General features: G+C 40.9%; 1 protein-coding gene across 9 annotated transcripts in view; it reads left to right on the forward strand.

The window, feature by feature from the left end:
* Positions 1-19,067, forward strand: part of SNTG1 (syntrophin gamma 1) — a 437,703-nt gene that overhangs the window by 118,840 nt on the left and 299,796 nt on the right. The window contains exon 2 of one of the 9 annotated variants that reach the window (XM_053247888.1): positions 13,944-14,012. The exons of the other annotated variants lie outside the window; for them this stretch is intronic. The gene's annotated coding sequence lies outside the window, so the exon portion shown is untranslated. The remainder of the gene's footprint in view (positions 1-13,943; positions 14,013-19,067) is intronic. 9 annotated transcript variants of the gene reach the window in all.

Below are 19,067 nucleotides of genomic sequence, written 5' to 3' on the forward strand. Positions count from 1 at the left end.
CTTTTAGCTGCTATCTTGGGGAGGGGACGTTCTGTTTTGCTCAAAGCAAATCTGCATCTCTGAGCTGCAAATGGGCATCTTCTCTTGTTCCCAGATTTCCGGTGCCTGGTCCCAGAAGGTGTTAAAAGGAGTTAATAAAATAAGAATTGAATTCTATAGGTGTTTTCTTTGTGTGCATCTACCTAGAGTAGGATTTCTATAGCTAGCAATTGGGTATCCCCTTTGGGCATAGCAGAGCAATCATTGACAAGGATTAACATAGACTTCTTGCAGGAGGAAATGGGAGCTCAGCTCCTCACTCCTTCCAGACATTATCTGATAGTGAGTTAAATTTTAGCTTTTGGATAGCTCAGGCCTGGCCTTTGTGTTTCTTTGAGTACCCATTTCACAATACAATGCTGGATTGCCTCTTCCTTCACAGAGCAGTTAGCAGAGGCAGTCATGAGACCTGGGTGTCAGTTCACCTTGAGTTCAGGCACCAATCTCCTCAACAAAATGGAATCAGACACAGACCTGAACCCCATGCAATTCTGGGTTGGCACCTCTGAAGGCCCCATTCTGAATGTATGTGTGCGCACAATGTCTTGATACTGTCGCGCAAAACAAAACTTATTCAGCACAGAGATGAAAAAAATGAGAAGGACCACTGTTACCATTCCATCTAACATGGGACTATGCTGCTTGCCTGAATGCCCATGCATTCCCTTAGACAGCGGTGGTATGGGGTGGGCAGGGCTCAATTGAGCTCACGTGGAATCCTCATGGATTGTGCTGTGCCTAAAGAAGCTGTTGCTTCTTTGGGTTTGTTTTGTTTCGAATTTGGGTTGCATTTTGAAGTGAGTGCCATTTTTCCTCCAAAAGTTCTTCAATTTGGAACAAAGATTCTAAGAATGTTTCTTTTTTATTTATTATTCAATTTTTACACTGCCTTTCATAAGGCATCCCAAGGCAGTTTACAAAAGTTTAATATACAATCAAACTCCATAAAAATCAGATTTTAAACCTTAAAATCAGACTGAATGTCAGCATTCAGCAGATCAAATGTCCAAAGCCTATGGTTTTATAATGCATGTGAAAAAGTTCTTTAATATTAAAGATCTTGCTGACAATGACCTTCAGTTGCCCTGAATTACATGACCAGAACACCTGACTAGTAAGCATTTCTTTGTTTGATGGGTAGCTTTTCTTTTTGATTCATTCCTCTCTGTCATTTCTTGCAGTGCTTTATCTGCTTGCTCTCCACATCTGTATCTTAAACTCTTTTGTTCCTGTAGGTATGTGTTTTGGAGAGGGGTGAATTTAGAAGCAGCTTTTCACCCTGGCTGGTGCTCAGAACTTCAATTCCTCTGTGCCTGAGCTATAATCCCCAAATGGTATTGTGGGAATATGCAAGCATTTTAGAAACAAGCATGCAGATGCCAACTTAGAACTCTCAAAAAATATAAACGTTTGTGCATGTTCTCGGATGATAATTTTTGATCCAGTTTTGAACTGAACTGAGGAGAGTTCACCCATCACTAGTTGTAGTTGAGGTGTAAGTGGATTGTGCCTACAGATTATTGAAGAAACCAGGATACACATAAAATAACTTTACTAACAATCTTCTTTTTTGGCTGCTGTTATTCTTGACATTTTGCCAGCTTTTTACTAATGGTTTTGGGGGGGAAGAAACGCTGAGAGAATCAGGTATGCACAACAGCAAGTCAACATTATACTATATTCAGTGGACAATATGTTGCCAATAAATTACTGCTAAATTTACATTTAGATTTCTCTGTTGTACAGTTCCAGACAGATTTTTGAAAAACAAACAAATGAAAAATAATAAAAAGGATGTGACTGTAAAACCAAACTTTATTTCTTCCATATTTTCAGGATGATTCAGTGTTGTAATCTCCTCAGTTCCTGAATAATTTTTATTTAAAGTAAAGGAATAATACTAGTACATTTTTCTTGGCATTTATGGAGTTATTTGGTAACATGTTTGTCAGGAAGAAGAATTGGGCATGCAGGTCCAATGATTTTTACAAGCCTATAGTGTGTACTATGGTGATAAACATTTACAAAAATACAATATTCATTATACATTTCATGCATCAGACTCAATTGAGCAAATGAAATTGTAGTTATAGGAAAATTCCAAAAATGTATGAATTAACCTGAACATCATGTGTACATGCAGTAGAAATGTTTTGTTAAAGCAACCTGTTGTGTAATCTTGTGTTTCAAAATCTTATTATGTGATATAGCAGAAAAAATCAGTACAAAGGGTACTCTTTAAAAAACAAAACAAAACATAATATTGAATATTTTTAATGTCACCCGTATAGCAATGATTCCTTTACATTACTAGTAAAATAATACTGGGATAAGTTACCCCAAATTCCTTTTGTCATCCAATTTGTTTATATATTAAAGAGGTGAATCAGAGGCTGAAGTGAGTTTAGGGTGCTTAGTTTCTAACAAGATCAGAAGCTTCTTGACTTGTCTCTTTTACTCTGGGTGAGATTATGGAAAAAAAGAGAGAAATACTAGGATTGTTGTTTTTTGGACTCCATTGAGATAAAAAAATGAACTCAATTGAATTCATGTTTACATACAGAACCACTGTAGGCTTAGCATAGTGGCCCTCCAGCATAGCATCCTTGTACTGGCTGTTGCTGGTGTGTCCCTTGCATTTATTTTTAGATTATGAGTCCTTTTTGGAAGGAGAACCATTTTCTTATTCCTTTTGCTATGTAAACCTGATGTACCACCCCAAGTGCGGTTCTTTTCTACGTCAGTGAGCCAAAGACTTCCTAGACAAGAAAGGGTTACAAAGGGCTTTTTATTTGCTCTATAGTAACAAAAGTTCTGGCCAGCTCGCACTCAAGTCCCAGAATGCCTGCTCTGTGACTCAGCAGCATATTTATACAGCAAAGATAAGAAACAAGTTTCGTTTCTCAAAGAAAGATAAGGCAGTAGAAATAACTTTTGTTTCCCCCACAACAGCTCCCCCAAATCATCTTCACAGTCAGTACTCTTCCACTAACTATCTAAGCGCATGCCCAAGCCTCCTTCTGCTCATTCCCTGCTTGCATGGCAGTTACAGCAAAGAAAGATAACAGCTCCTAATAAAATAATACTCCACAGTCCCACCCCGCTCTTTGTGTGCTACATGCCTGATCCTAAAAACAAACGGCGTTACTGTGGTTCCGGCTATACATCAAACCTATTTGAGAACTTTTTGTTGAAAAATGATGTTTTCAAAAATTATAGGCTGCTGAACTCCAATAGTATTGGAAGCAAGTTGCTTCCAATAGCAGCTTCCCCTAGCAACTCTGGCAACCTGCCTCTTCAGAAGAGCCCATCGCATGTTGAGGTCATCTGGAGAGGTCTGTCTCCAGTTACTACCAGTACGTCTGGTAGTGACTCGGAACCAGGCCTTCTCTGTAGCTGCTCCTGGCCTATGGAATGCACTCCTGGCAGATATCCACAGTTTAGGCTCACTGTTGGCCTTTAAGAGAGCCCTGAAAACGTGCTTGTTTGTCCTGGCCTTCCAAGGTTTTTAAAATTGTTTTGAAGCATTTAAATTGGTTTTAAATGGTTTTGAATTGTGTTAATATTGTTTTTATATTGTTTTAAGCCATGTGTTTTAAATGGTGTTTGTTTTTATGTCTTTTAAAATTTGTTGTACACTGCCCAGAGCTTTGGGATGGGGCGGTCTATAAATGAAATACATAAACAAACAAACAAATAAACAGACAGTAGGAAGTTATGTCAGTGGAATGTGTCTCTTGGAAGAAGTACAGAGTAAGCGGGGGAGGATTTATGTTACAGTCACTGGCCACAATCCAATTAATAGTCAGGCACAGTTAAGCCCACTGAGCAATATTCAGGTATCTGAAGCAGGATCAGAAGTTCCTCCGTGACTTTGCCACTCAGCCCAGCAGTGCACTGCTTACTCTTGTAGCAGCGATCATCTGAAGAGGTGAATGTTGTATCCGTGATGGTGGGTGTTTCTGTGATCAGGACGCTGGGGTGATCATGGAAATGTCCACAGTCACAGATACGACACTTACCTCTTCAGAAGAACACTGCTGAAACCATTGGTGACATGTTGCTGGGGTTGAGTGATGGGGCTGGAGTGGGACTTCTGGTCCTGCTTTGATGCTTGTACCACCTAATGGTGCAGCGAGGAAATAACCTGGCTAGCGAGCAAGAGGTTGCCAGTTCGAATCCCCACTGGTATGTTTCCTAGACTATGGGAATCACCTATATCGGGCAGCAGCGATATAGGAAGATGCTGGAAGGCATCATCTCATACTGCGTGGGAGATGGCAATGGTAAACCCCTCTTGTATTCTACCAAAGAAAACCACATTGCTATGTGGTCACCAGGAGTCAACACCGACTCGATGGCTCAACTGTACTTTCATTTACTCGTGTACAACATCTTGAAAGTGCATCCAAATAGGACTACTGAAATAAATGATTACTAACATAAGGCCAATTAATTTCAATGTGACTTTGTCATGAATAACAGTGAGAATGTTGCCTTTTGAAATCAATGACTTTAAACATATCTATTTTCTACTTAATTTCCTTCCAAATTAGTTTTTGTGTAAAAAGACCTTAAAAATGAATCCTAAACATTCAAACCAGCATAATTTCCTTCTAAAATTTGTAACATTTGAGATTCTCAATGTGCCCTATCCCCAGCACTTCCTTTACTTATTTGAATGTAGACTTAGCACGCAGTTTCAAGATGTTCGAGATTATATATAAAATCAGTAACATGAAGTGAAAACTGGATTTTGCCACTTTACCTCCACAATACCAGTAGGCTATTAACATTCATTATTATTCTAAGCAGGAGCTTCAGGATAGAAAATATCAGTCCAGCAGAGCATCATATCGTACAATAAATATGGTAATCATTTCCCAGAGGCATATTTAGAATATCAGAAAGTCTCCTGTTGGTGCACACTAGTTCCCCCACCCCAGTGTACAGCATTCATCTTTAAATAGAATACAACATTAAATTACAGTAATGCTTAAAATGTTGCCATATTAATCTTGTTAAATCATATATCAGCCTCTGGTTCAATTATTCAAGAAACAACGAAGTTGCTTATCTTAAATTTCCAGCTGAGGCTTTCATTTTTATTTGAGTCTCAAGTGAAGATAATATTGAGCAGGATTTTTAACAGAGAACTTTGCTTGGAAAGAAAGTTTAGTATAAAAGGAAGAACGCACAGCACTGCTTTCCATTTACACTGTCAACAACATTCAAACAGCTGGTTGACTCCCAAAATGTCTGTACCTGGGATTTTCAGAGCAGTCTAAGGGAATTATATCAAAATCCCACTGAAATTCATTAGTTTGGGAGGCATAATATTTTAAGCTCCGTTTAAAGTTCCCATTACATTCCAACTGGTTTTCTACTGGCTGCTCTTAGCTTCAAAAAAACATAGGCTTCCCTGACCGGAACCAACTAATTTCCTTAGCCTCTGTGATACTAATTTAAATTGACCATTGTGGCTGTCCAGACATGTACTCCATTTTGCTCAAGGCAATCTGGAAAGAGTACAGAGATGAAAAATTTTAATAAGCTGGGTATTTGTACTGCTGCTATGTCCTGTTTTGGTTTTTTATATCCGTTCTCTTTCTCTTTCTCTTATGTTTAGTTCTCCAGTTGTTTTAGGATCCATGGTCAAGTTGCAGAATAGACACAGCTCTATAAGGGTTGTAAGCACATGCATTGTCTCTCCTTTGCCGTGGTGATGCATTGTTCTAATTTGGTCTGTGGTAGAAAGTAAAGAAGAATCTGGGAGCAGTGGCTGACATCTTGACTAAATCACTTGAAATTAAGTAGTTTTTTCAGTAACTCCTGAGTAGTACTATTGAATAACTTGGTCTGGATGTCAGGCACCGTACATCTTTCTTGCTACCACAGAACAAATATCTCCACCACTGCCCATCCCCGGTGCAAATGTTTCATAGTAAGTTTTTAAATCCCTTTACTGAGGTCATTATGTTTATTAATAGTCAATAGACCTTCAAATATCCCAGCTCTTTCTTTTTCATAAAATTCATGAATGCTTCTTTTTTCTCAATCTGTTTCTATTCCTGTACCGGGAATAGTGACATCACATTTATATGCATTCATGCTATTTGGCAAGCCATTACTGGCACCTGAGTTTACTCATTATGTCTTCCTGACTCATCTGAAACACACAAAATCTGAGAGATTGTTCTGTTCATTTCCCCCACTGCTGTTGGGGAAGGAGCCAAGAGTTCTCTGGGCTCGCACTGCCTACTTGCTTAGACAGAATTTCTACTTCTTGTAGTGAGTAAGTTTTACAAGCCTAATGGCTAGAAATCAGGGTGGATTTGATTTAAATCAAACTGATTTAAATCATGATTTAAATCACTAGCAGGGTGGATAAAAATAAAAAAAATCTGATTTAAATCAAAAAAATCCGATTTTTTGATTTAAATCAGATTTTTTTATTTAAATCGGATTTTTTTATTTTTATCCACCCTGCTAGTGATTTAAATCGTGATTTAAATCATTATTTAAATCAGTTTGATTTAAATCAAATCCACCCTTCTAGAAATGTCAAATAGCATGAGAGCAGAAAATCGCATTGATCTTGAAAGTCACATTTGTGTGAGGCTTAGGCTGAAGCAGTATCATGAAGGAAATAAACGGTCAAAACTATCAGAAATATACATTATTCTCAATATTTCCAGTTGTTCATTGATGCCCCTCCTGAATAGTGCAAATTGAGCTGGTGAGTATTGTCATTAAATATGATTTATTTGTGGGGTAAGTAAATATTGGACATTTTCAAGTACAATATAATTTTAGACTTAAGATAGGATGAGGATTTTTCTAAGCTGGGACCACATGAAATGAGGTATTTAAACATGTATGGAAATAATTAATTCTACTACTGAATCCCTTCTTGCTCAATACAAGGATATGTATCTCAACATTTCCAGCAACCAAAGGGCTGAGAAAAATTAGGTACCAAAGTGATAGAAATTATCTCAGTTTAGACACTGTAAAATAGAACACTTTTCCAATGACCAGGTTTTAATCACCAGCTCAAAACATGCAAAACAAATAAAAAATGTAATTTAGCCTTTCTAAATAAAAATAAAAATAGTAATGGTTTGCAATATTACAATATTGATATACTGAATAAATTATTTCAAAATTGGTTTGATTCTGCTGTTTACCTGGTACATGTGGTGCATTTGTCAGTGTCTGGCATTGGTGTGGAGTTGCACACAATCTACTTCATGCTCGGAGTAATGGGAGTGGAAGAGAGTTTGAAAATTTCGCTGAATTTAAAAAGGCACATTTTTGATACCATGGTTCTGATATATGTGCAGACTGCCATGCATAATATCTAGGATCTGGGCAACTGGTTCCATGTCCCATAAATCAGGGATTTGCAGAAGCCCCATGATAATTTTTTCTTGCCTTAAAGAAACTGATTTGGCTTCTCTTAAATTCTCAGATGTTTCTACTTGGGAGGAACTCTGACATTCCCTTTGAATCTCACTAATTTGGAAGTTTGATGTCAGCTATATACAAAATGAGTACTTTCAGTGTTGGCTTCTCTGTTCTCTTTCATGCATAGAGGATCACTTGGTACATGCAAAAATCTGTTGTTGGAATGTTTCCTTCCATAGAAGTGAACAGAGTTGAAGAGGGGACTTTATTCTGTGACCACATTCAGACATAATTTGATGGCAGAGATGATGCTTCAGTGGCCCACTGTATTGCACTTTGAGGATAAAATTGATTGCATGTGTTCTGAGTTGGACTCTGAGTTATAGAACAGCCCAATCAAGGTATTCTTGGCACCAGCCTGTCCCTATATTATAGTTTCCTTTCAGTGTGCATTGCCTGAGCAGATGGACAAGATCCTTAGAGGTATGTGGCTGACCATGTGCCCTCTTGACCCTTGCACTTCCTGGCTGATTAAAACAACCAGGAGAGGCCAAGCAGATTAGGTAGCAGTGGCTGTGAATGCCTTCTTTTGTGGAAGGTATAGTGTCAGCTCCTTTTAAGGAGGAAATAGTAGAGCTTCTCATAAAGAAACGCTTGCTGGAGCCTTTTTTGTTGAAATATCTATAGGCCTGTTTCTGATTCTCCTTTTCTAAGGTAAAGGTAAAGTGTGACGTCAAGTTGATTTCGACTCCTGGCACCCACAGAGCCCTGTGGATTTCTTTTGGTAGAACACAGGAGGGGTTTACTATTGCCTCCTCCCGTGCAGTATGAGATGATGCCTTTCAGCACCTTCCTATATCACTGCTGCCTGATACAGGTATTTCCCATAGTTTTGGGAAACATACCAGCGGGGATTTGAACCTGCAACCTTCTGCTTGTTAGGCAAACATTTCCCCGCTGCGCTAGGCAAGGTTAAAAACAAAAAAAGGAACAGAGACAACCCTGATTCAGGGATTCTTGGATGAAACTGATTATCCGGATCCATTTCAGTCTGGCTTGTGCCCTGGTTTTGGGGAAGAAATGGCTTTGGTCATCCTGGTTGGTGACTTAAGCCTCTATCTGGATAGAGAGAGTGTGTGTCTATTGGTTTTGCTGGACTTACCTTTGGCATTTGAGACCATTGACCATGGTATCCTGAACCACCTGGCGTGGCTGGGCTTGGATGCACAGTATTACTTTCCTGGGTGGAGACTGTCCATTGCCTAGACCAGTAGTTTTGCAATTTTATCAAGATGTTGGGGTAGAAGGACCCCTCCCAGGGTATGGCAGTGTTAGCAGCATACAGTCTGCTCCACCCCCTTTCTTCTTGTCTGTGCTTGCCAACTTGCCAGTCAGAATCAGTGACTTGCCAGTCAGAAGTATCACAGAGAAAGATGCTGGGTGTTACCAGAGAAAGCACAAGTTTAGACAGACAAAATAAACATCCTCCTCCTCATCTCTGGGGGCCATTTCAAAGCTCTGGGGTGGCTACAGAGAAGATTCAATCCACTGCCAGAAGAGCCATCAACACCTGCTGGTGGACCTCTCCAGGCAACCTTTATAACTGGGATTATTTTATTTGTTGTTTGTTAGATTTATTTACCACCTTTCATAAAATTATCCCAAGGTGGGATAATGTAGAAGATTATGTAGAAGAATGTACTCTCTTAAATAACCTGGGCCCAAACTAGTTAGGGCTTTATTACTAGAACTTTGTATTTCATCCAGAAGCATATTGGAAAACACTGTAATTCTTTCAAGACAGGAGTAACATAGTCTCCTCAAGTTATCCCAAAGACCATCCTGGCTGCTGAATTTTGCACTAACTGAAGCTTCAGGACTATGTAAATGCAACCGTATGGAGAGTATATTGCGCTAGTAAAGCCTACTTGATGGAAGAATATAAGAACAGCCCTGCTGGATCAGGCCCATGGCCCATCTAGTCCAGCATCCCGTTTTACACAGTGGCCTACCAGATGCCGCTGGAAGCCTACAGGCAGGAGTTTCAGGCATGCCCTCTTTCCTGCTGTTACTCCCCTGCAACTGGTACTCACAGATAAGATAGATAGATAGATAGATAACATAAAGTGTATTACAGCCATAGACCAGTTAATCTTTACATTTTACAAAATATTTGATTAAGTAATGCAGGCTTTACGAAAACAGTATGAATACAGTAAAACAAAATTTGGCCACATTAACAGGCATCCCACGTTTAAAACTGGACAGCAGATATTCCAAGTAAAAAAAAACCAGTGTGGCCCGGACAATTCTTTAGCAAAGGTAAGATAAACTTAGAACAACTTCCCTATAAAATTCACAATAAAGAATTACATGAGCAGTGGTCTGTATTCCACCTGCACCACAGGGATGAAGGTGTGCCACATAAGGTATCTGCTTGTATTTTCTCTCCAAGACGGCGGTAGGAAGTACATTGAGGCGGGCCAGGCTCAATGCTCCTAAATTTAGATACTAGAATGTTATCTAAATAACTGGCAGGTTTAAGATTAAAACCTTGAGGGCCTATATATAGCCCTCTTGTCCCTTGTGCACATTCCTCTTGCAGCTCTATATCTAGAGCTCATTGTTTGATAAATTGAATAGCCTGATCAAATCCCCGCCCTATAAGTTCTTCCTGGGATGTACTGGTACTCACAGGCATCCAACTAGTAGAGCTCCATGAAGATATCCAGATCCCTCTTAAAGCCATCCAGGTTGCTGGCAGTCACCACATCTTGTGGCAGAGAATTCCACAAGTTGATTATGTGATGTGTGAAAAAATACTTCCGTTTGCTAGTCCTAAACTTCCTGGCAATCAATTTAATGGGATGACCCCAGGTTCTAGTGTTATGTGAGAGGGAGAAGACCACACCATGCATGATTTTATAGACCTTTATCATGTCTCCCCACAGTTGTATTTTTTCTAAACTAAAAAAGCCCCAGGTGTTGTAGCCTTGCCTCATAAGAAAGGTGCTCTAGGCCCCTGATCATGTTGGTTGCCCTCTTCTGTACCTTTTCCAGTTCTACAATGTCCTTTTAAAGATGTAGTGACCAGATTTGTATGCGTACTCCAGTTGTGGCCGCACCATCGTTTTGTATAAACTGGTCAGTCACCGACCGCTCAGATCCCATCAGCATATACTTGAAGTTGGAGTTTTTCTTTCTAATGTGCATCACTTTACACTTGCCAACACTGAACCACATTTGCCATTTTGAAACCCACTGACGCAGTTTGGAGAGATCCTTTTGGAGCTCCTCACAATCCGTTATGGATTTCACTACCTGGAAGAATTTGGTACCATCTGCAAATTTGGCTACCTCGCTACTTACCCCTACTTCTAGAGCATTTATGAATAAATTAAAAAGCACCAGTCCCAGTACTGATCCCTGGGGGACCCCACAATTATGCCACGTGAAGAAGAACTTCCTGTACCTGCAACTCATATTTGTAGATGGTTACCTCAATTCTGCATCTACAGTATCTGCTTGCATCTATTGTTGTGAAACAGGACTGTCTGCATACAAAACTTGCAGACAGAATATCAGGAGGTTATTAGCAGATGGCAGCTGTTTATTAAACAATAACCACAAAATCCTTTGAAATATAACTTTTGTAAATGTTTCACAGCATATAGCAGTTATTCTACTTTGATTTTAAAAAAATAACCTGTCCCTAAAACCCCTACAGAATCCTATGGGTTTGGTTTTTTAAAACTTTAATATTTATTTTTTTAAAAAAAATTGCCTTCTTGCCCATTCTTTTGAGGGTACCTTCTAATTATTTTCATCTGTGTGTGGAATGGGTTTTGTTCTGGGTGGCAGTATCAAGGCAGTGTGTACACACATGCATTCAGAATGGGGCCTTCCTGAGTGGGATCTAAAATATGAGTGGGATCTAAAACTGACTGAGTAAACATTTTTAAAAAGTGAGTGTGTGCACATGCACATGCTTTATAGGGAACACTGGTTGGGTGGTAGGTAGCACCCATCATGCCCTACCACCCAAAACATTTTGGTGTCCCTAGGACCTATCCATGGGGAACAATGTGGTGATTCAAGTTACCAGTTCTTCCCTATGGCTGAGTCAATTCAGTCCGAGTGGATTCATCAGAACTGGCAAAGGCCGATGTTTCAATGAATCAATTTCAAGTATGTTGTGATTCGATTAGAGCCTGAATCAAATTTATTTATTTATTTATTTAAACACATTTTTATACCACCCAAAACGCAGGTTCTCAGGGTGGTTTACATCAAATCAATAAAAACAACCAACACAAAGATTAAAACATTTCAACAATTAAAATTTAAAATGTTAAAACGATTAAAACACAGTTAAAACAATATCTATTTAAAAGCCTGGGTGAGCAGAAGCACCCCCAGACTGCGTACCTGTTCCTTCTGGGGAAGTGTGACCCCATCCCACAACTCAAAACCATCAAAATCATCTCCCGAGTTCCGACCCCTCACAATAAGTACCCCTGTCTTATCTGGATTCAGCCTCAGCCTGTTACCTCTCATCCAGCCCATCATTGCCTCCAGGCAGGCATTTAGGGAGGTTATGCCTTCTCCTGATGATGTTGACATGGAGAAAAAGATGTGGGTGTCATCAGCATACTGATAACACCCTGCACCAAATCTCCTGATGACCTCTCCCAGAGGTTTCATGTAGATGTTAAACAACATCGGAGACAATATGGAGCCCTGAGGGACACCATACTGAACTTCTGTTTTTGAAGAACAGTCCCTGAGGGAGACCATCTAGAATCTTCCTGAGAGGTAAGAGTGGAACCACTGCAAAGCACTGCTTCCCACCCCCAATCCCCTCAGGCGCTGCAGAAGGATACTATGATCAATAGTATCGAAAGCCGTCGAGAGGTCCAAAAGGACCAACATAGTCACACTTCCTTTGTCAATTCCCAATTGGAGATCATCCATCAGGCCAACCAAGGCAGTTTCCACCCCATAGCCCACCCGAAAACCAGTCAGAAATGGGTCTAGATAATCAGTTTCATCCAAGACTGCCTGGAGTTGGGAGATCACCACCCTCTCAATTACCTTGCCCAGCCACGGAAGGTTGGAGACAGGCCTACAGTTGCTCAACTCTGAGGAATCCAGGGCAGGCTTCTTCAGAAGTGGTCTAATAATTGCCTACTTAAGGCAGCATCCTGTCCTTCCTCAGAGAAGCATTTATTATCTCTAGTAGGCCTTCTACAACAACCCCCCTGCCAGATAGTATTAGCCATGTCACGCAAGGGTCAAGAGGTGGTAGGCCGCATTGCTCCAAGCAGCTTATCCACATCCTCACGAGACACAAACTGAAATTGATCCAGCCTAACCACATAAGAGGAATCACTGGACACCTCTGATTCAGACATTGCAGTAATTGTGGGGTCTAAATCCAAGTTGGCCTTAATACAAGAGACTTTATCCACAAAAAATCATTAAACACGTCACAGCGGGTAATAGATGGTTCCAAATTCTGATTCAAGGGAGGAGGGGCACTCACTAACCCTCTCAAAACCCTGAAAAACTCAGCTGGACGTGAACTTGTGGACACAATACGGGCTGAAAAGAATCACTTCTTTTCAGGGTCCATGGAATGGAAAAACAAGAACAATGAAAAGAAACCCGTGGACAAAAGAAATAATGAATGCAAAGAATAATGTATATGTATATTATAACAAAATGAAAAACCAGCTATAAACACACATTATAGCACACAACCACATCGGTAACATACAAGTGAACATGGATAAACATAAGGCCATATGAAATTGCAAAATGCAGTACCAAAATACACAAAACAATATGTGGTTCATCAATCAGGGTTACCCATGAGAGGTCATTCAGCAAGCACATTCTCGTGCCAATTCTGTAGATCGTCAGATCCTGTTCCACACTACTGGTCGTAGCTCTGCTCCTTGCCTTTTTTGGTCAGTTCAGTATACTCCGATGGCCTATAAGATTAAAAACATCATTAAAAGGCATTGGCATATAGTGTCTGATTTACCTGGATGTGACATTCCACCCATGATCACATCAGAAAACTTCCAGCATTCGAGATATGTTAATAAGCACTGATCTTCCATCTCCAAACAGGCATGTTTCCGAACCTTTGGGCTCTTTTGCCTGTGGCCACTGTTCGGTATGCTCATTAGCTGCTCCTACCAGGGTTGTACTTCATCCTTTTACACATAAACCATTCTCTCTTCGTTTCTTCGCCAATTGCAGTTCCAAGGCGATTGTTTATGTGATTCAATGCCCATGCAATCTTTGGTACATTGGCAAATCTGAAAGAAGTGCCAAAGTCCGGATTGCTGAACATCGATCCCGGATTTTGCATAAGGTGGTAGAAGCCCCTCTTGTGATGCACTACATTGATAAACATCATTCTGCTGATGACATTCGCTTCTTTGTTTTGTATAAGTACTGCGGATCTTCTTTTGCAATTTCAGATGTCCGCCGTATTCTTCTCCAGAAAGAAGCCTTTTTCATCCATTTTTATTCGACTGTGGCACACCAAGGTTTGAACTCTGTTAATGACTTGTCCTGTTTTTTTATAATATTTTTCTAATATCCTTCATATATATTTTCTGTCTGGTTCTATTACAGTTTGTCAGTCATTGAGTTTTGTTTTCATCAAATGATTTGGGTTGGCGTGGCTCTTTGAAAAACTCAGCTGGACATGAACTTGTGGACACAATACGGGCTGAAAAGAATCACTTCTTTGCCGCCTATATGGCCAGAGCATAGATCTTTAAATGTACTCTATGTTGCAATCTGTCGGATTCGAGTTGAGTCTTCCTCCACTTGTGCTCCAGTCATCTACCTTGCCACTTCAGCCCCCATAGTTCTTCCATATACCAAGGGGCCAATTTTAAAGCAGGTTGGAGAGGACACTTAGAGGTGATCATGTCTACTTCCCTGGTGAGCTTGCTGTTCCAGTTTTCCACCAGGGCATCCACAGGATCAGCAGCAGAGCCAACACTAAATCCCTCAGGGCTTCTTGGAACCCTGTTGGATCCAATAACCTTCTCGGGTGGACCATTCTAATGGGCCCCTCGCCCCTGTGAAGGTGGGACGTGACTGTGAGTTCAACCTTAACCAGATGGTGATCCGTCCATGACAAAGGGGAAATGACTGTCCCCACCCTCAGAACACCAACCTGATCACAGTGTAAGACCAGATCTAGTGTGCGACCTGCAATGTGCATTAGTCCTGAGACCCTTTGGTACAGGCCCATAGTTGTCATGCTCTCTATGAACTCCTGAGCCGCCCGAGACAAATTGGCCTCAAAGTGGACATTGAAGTCCCCCAGCACCAAACCTGAGATCAAGTCTGTCAGCTCAGCAGGGGCATATCTAGGGCAGGGCAGGCAGGGCACGTGCCCCGGGCGCCACTTGAAGGGGGGCGCCATTTTGTAATTTTTTTTTTTAAAGGCTGCCAAAAACAAAATGGCCACAGTGCATGCTCAAATGGCCTCTGTGAGGCCCTAGGTCATGCCAGGCTTTGCAGAGGCCATTTGAGCATGTGCGGTGGCCATTTTGTTTTCAGTGGCCTTCTTTTTTTAAAAAAAGATTATTTTTAAAAACGGCCACTGCACATGCTCAAATGGTCCCTGCGAGGCCCTAGAGGCCAGCGGGGTGAGGGGGAACCTTTGCAACCCCCCCAGCCTTTAGGAAGCCCCCCAAAGGGGCTATGGGTAAAAATAATAATAATAATAATAATATAATATAAGACACTGTACACATATTCAGATTGGCACTATGTACAGAGAATCAGGGCTTGTGAATACTGAACTGACGCTTAAGAGCTAGGATTGTATTCATTTGCTCTTACTTTGCTTCTTGTGATAAGTGAGTTAAATGTGATGTCTTGCTAATATGGCTATTAATGGTGAATTTGTCTTTGAATCAGTGTGAAATCCTTAATATTAAGGCCCACTGGGAGTTTCTTGCTCTCTTTCTCTCATTTTAACTGTCTTTCTGAAAGACTAGAATATATTCCAAGCAGTGACACAGTTTACTCTGCATATCCTTTAATTATTTACAGAGTATCTGGGAAAAGTCAAATCCTCCATTGATTTTTAAAACTTATGTAATGGTGATGCTACAATGCATAGTAGAGAATTAGACAGGCACTTCTGTTTAGTTTTCCAAGTACACCTCCACATAGTATTTGGGTATTTCATGAGCCCCCGCATACTGAAATTGGTAGTTTTCCAGCATTTTTTGGTCTGGCTAAGTCCACTGCTAAATAGTTTTTGAAATATTAAAAGATTAACGAGCTTGACTTATATTTTCCAGCTGATATTATGGTAAAGTTATCTCAAAGATGGGTGTCAGATGCTTGGACAGGGGGCGCAATTTCAGTTTTTCAATTTTTCCCTAGGCGCTATTTTCCCTAGATACACCTTTGCAGCTCAGTTAGGGACTCCATCGGGCAGCGGGGCGATTGGTACACCAACTGAAGTCCCAGTTTATCCCTGGTCCCCAAACTTAGGTACACACGTTCAATATGGTCAGACACTTCCACAGGGATCCTGGTCAGGGAGAAGTTATTCTTATAGACCACAGCCACTCCACCTCTCTGTCCACATCCCTGCACCTGCTCCTTAGCAGAGTACCCTGGAGGCAGAAGCTGAGACCAGACTTTGCCACCAGCCTCCTCCAATCAAGTCTCTGTGATACATATCAGGTCTGCCTTTTATAAGCCCAGAAAGGTGGCTAATCTAGGCAGCTGATTCTTAAGAACTGCTGACTCACTCCCTCTGGCCCTGATCCTGCACACACTCACCCACAGGGCAGCAGCCACAGCCCCACACAGGCTGGCATGCTGACAGCAGCAGACATCAACCACACAGGCTCTCACCACTGGGAAGCAGCTGTCTCTGGGAAGCAGATGTTAAAGCCTCCTCCTCCCTGCAAGGCTTCTGCCAACAGAGGCCAGAAATAGCAAATATAGAAATATAGCAAATATAGAAATAGCACATTTCTATAGGCCATCTCCAGCCTCAGGGCAAGATGCCTCTAAATACCAGTTGCAGAGAAGCAAAAGCTGGTGAGAGCTGTTGACTGTGGGCTTCCCAGAGGCATCTGGTGGGTCATTGTGAGAAACAGGATGCTGGACTAGGTAGGTCTTGGGTCTGATCCAGAAGGCTGTTCATATGTTCTTAAGCTAACTGGCCTGTAGTTTCCCGATTCCCCCTTGGACCCCTTTTTGAAAAGCGGAGTTATATTAGCTACTTTTCAGTCCTCTGGTATATAACCTGATTGTAAGGACAAGTCGCATATTTTTGCTAGGAAACCGGCAATTTAACATTTGAGTTCTTTCGGAACTCTTGGGTGGATGCCATCTGGTTTAGGTGATCTGTTAATGTTTAGTTTTTCAAGACAATTTAGAACAACCTCACCCATCACCTACAATTGGCCATTCTTTAGCCTCCAAGCTTGAGAAGCTCTGTTTCGGAGTAGATATATGGTCAGTATCTTGGAAGCAACTATTTGGGGTGTGTGGGGGTGAGTGTTTTCTAATATAGAAACCTTAAACTGTATTGATTATTCAGTATTTCATTGTTTTAGAGTCATTTTTTCTGCTGTTCAGGCTTCAAAATAATTGTTTTAAAGATTAAAGAAAGAGTTCCCCCCCACAGTGTTTCTATAATAACTGGTATTTTGTGGGGGGGGTGAAACCCAGATGAAAGCGGAAAAGTTCACCACATGTTCAGTTTTAATGGTTATAGTAAACATTCATTGATATTTCAAAGAAGAATTGTTGTATGAATAAAGAGTCATGCTAGGCTTTTATGCCTATATATTTTTCATTGCTTCCTACTTTTGGTGCTTTTATATTTTGTTTTAGCAAAATGTTTTATCTAAGTGAAGTATTTTGTGTGATTTTTTTTTGAGAAATCTTGGATAGCACCTACATGATACACACGTATATACATTGTACACAGATTGTACATGTATTGAACATGCGTGAATAGGATTTTTCTGTATAGTCTACACTTGTAGAGCTCTGTATACATGTAGTGTACACATTGTCTTCAATGCACATACAGTAGTATACTTTCTATCTGTGCCCTGCATTTGAGGAGGCCTGTACCCAGGTTCACTTCAAAATTGAATGCATGTACAGTTATTCATACACAAACATTTACATGTGCACAAACATTTGTATGCACATACAACATAACATCTGAATAGGGCTTCTGATTAGGATATCACTCCTTATGATAACTTGTCAGAATGCTGGCACACTTACTGTATCTCCCTCAGAAGTTCTTGTATTGATTTCACATACATCATGGTTCCTGACTGAGGTGCTTAATGGGTTGACAGAGAACAGGGCTTGCTTTAAGGACTAGAAAGACTGACATAGAGGTGGATGAACTGGAAACTATTATTTAAAGCACATAAGATGTTTTGTTTTGTTCTGTTTGATTCTTGTTGCCTTTAAAATTAAAAACACACACCCTAAAAATCAAACTGACTATGCCATAGAATCTCTCTGTGGATTATAATTCAAAGCCTGCATAGGAAAAAATAGAAGATTGGACCAATATAATGGCAATGGTTTTGAAAGGTTAATGGGGCGAGTCATATAGACTAAGGAAACCATAAGGGCAGCAAACAGTAATACTGGGTGATTTTAATTAACACATTTTGGTCGAGTAGTAATTTCTTTACTTCAGGCTATTATTTTGTAATGGACCCCAAAACTGGGGAAGTAAATTTTAATTTGGTTTTAAGTACACTTAACATGGTAGTTCAAAGGACAATTATAACCACTTGGTAAGAGTGTCCACAGGATCATTGCAATCAATTACTCGAGGAATAATCTCACAAGAGAAAGGAGGAGGAAAGAGAGATATAATTACACATACATAACCAGAAACAACTTAAAGGGAAAGTTAAAAGTTTGTACAAATAATATTCAACCTGTTTGGAATAAATACCTTGAACCTTGAAATAAGTCCCTTAGTTCCATAGTCAGCCCCAACTAGTTGTAGCAATATAAAAGTCTTCTGGATTTGAAGATTTCATTGAAAGGACATGTTGACACACATCCTACTCAATGAGTGGGCTGTGTCTGATGTCAGATGTGGGGGCGTGGCTAGCCCCGTGTCTGACGTCAAACACGGGGCAGGGTTAGTGAGGCGGCGGCTGCAGCCGCACATGGGCCACCAGTGGTCCCGCTCTGCTGCTGCTCCAGATGTGTGGTTGAAGCCATGCTGGGTCTGGATGAATCTGGGGCCCTTGGGTAAGCATGTCCAGGCGTTGCAGCGGTGACATCGGGGCTGCAACAGAGAGGAGCACAAGGTTGGACTACCAAGGGCACCTTAGCCAGAACCGGGCCACCAGGATGACTTGTGCCCCTCTCTCCTGGAGCCTTGCCAACACCCTTGGGATGCGGCCTACCAGGGGAAAGGCATACAGGAGGCCTTGTGGCCACGGAGAGTTGAGAGCGCATCTGTATCCTCCGCAAGAGGGTGATGGTACTGCGTGAAGAAGCGGGGCATTTTGCTGTTTGCGGGGGACACAAACAGGTCCACCTGGGGTGACCCCAGGCTGTGC

Source organism: Hemicordylus capensis, chromosome 4 (genome assembly GCF_027244095.1).
Source record: "Hemicordylus capensis ecotype Gifberg chromosome 4, rHemCap1.1.pri, whole genome shotgun sequence".
Taxonomy (NCBI): Eukaryota; Metazoa; Chordata; class Lepidosauria; order Squamata; family Cordylidae; genus Hemicordylus; species Hemicordylus capensis.